This window comes from Carlito syrichta, unplaced genomic scaffold (genome assembly GCF_000164805.1).
Source record: "Carlito syrichta isolate Samal-C Ts95f unplaced genomic scaffold, Tarsius_syrichta-2.0.1 Scaffold315572, whole genome shotgun sequence".
Taxonomy (NCBI): Eukaryota; Metazoa; Chordata; class Mammalia; order Primates; family Tarsiidae; genus Carlito; species Carlito syrichta.
In genome coordinates, this window is record NW_007259668.1 from 5599 (window position 1) to 6835 (window position 1237).

A 1237-nucleotide genomic window follows, 5' to 3' on the forward strand; every position below is an offset into this window, starting at 1 on the left:
TACTTGCACAGCATAGGGCAAAGATGCCCACATTCATTTAATTAACACTTGAAGCCCTAAATAATGTGTTCTGCTCATTAGTAACTTAGAAAGTAAAGGATTCAGCTTTGAGAAGTTGTCCATACTTGGCTTATGCTCCTAGAGTACTATAAAAATTAAACAATATGGTCTTTAGAACTTGAGAAGTATAGCAAATGTATGAAAATGCATCTTTTTTTCCTCTCTATTTGCACAGCTGGTTACTACTCCAGAATGCATTGAACTCAACACTGCATCCCTGATTGCATCTCAGGTGTCAGCCTGGGCCCTGCTTAGTCTGTGGTTCTTGGAATGTGAACTATGAATGAGCTGCATCAATAGCACCTGGGAGTTTGTTAGGAAACCAAAGCTCTCCTACCCCATGGCCTTCTGAATCAGAATATCTGGGAATGGAAACTACTGATCTGTTTAACACTTCCAGGTGATTCTGATGAACATTTAAGTTTAAAAATTGGTTTAGTTGCATCTCACTTCTACACTATTGACATTTTGAATCAGATAATTCTTTGTTGTGGAAGACTGTTCTGTGCACTGGAGGATGCTTAGCCTCTACCCACTAGATGCCAGCAGTATCTCCTCAGCTGTAACATCAAAATATATGCTCAGAAATTGACTCATGTCCTCTAGGGAGCAAAGTTGACTTCTGATAAGAAGCAAGATATAAGGTAATAATCAGAAATTTGATGCCCCTTCTTAGCCAATATGACCTGTGAATAATTGGCTTTCAGAAATAGATTTTCAGCTCCCAAATACACGTGCTTTTCAACTACTTTAGTGTGAAACTATGTGCATGTGTATGTGTTTGCATGACTTTTGCCAATACATAGAAACACAGTGCTCCCACCCTTATCTGCAGGGAATACATTCCAAGACCCCTTGTGTATGTCTGAAACCACAGGGAGTACCGAACCTCATTTTAGATATCATATCATTTTACTCATTCTGTCTGAACATGTATTTCTAAAATATAAAGATGATTTTATATATTGCCACAATTATGACACCAAAAAACTAATGATTTTTTAATATCATTAAATAACTAGTCAGTACTCAAACTTTTCCCAAATGTCCTGAATTCTTTTATAGTTTTTTAAATTAAAATAAGTTCCATGCAATGAAACGGGTTGATATGGCTTATACAAGTCTTTTTTTTTTTTTTTGAGTTGGAGTCTCCCTCTGTCGCCCAGACTGGAGTGCA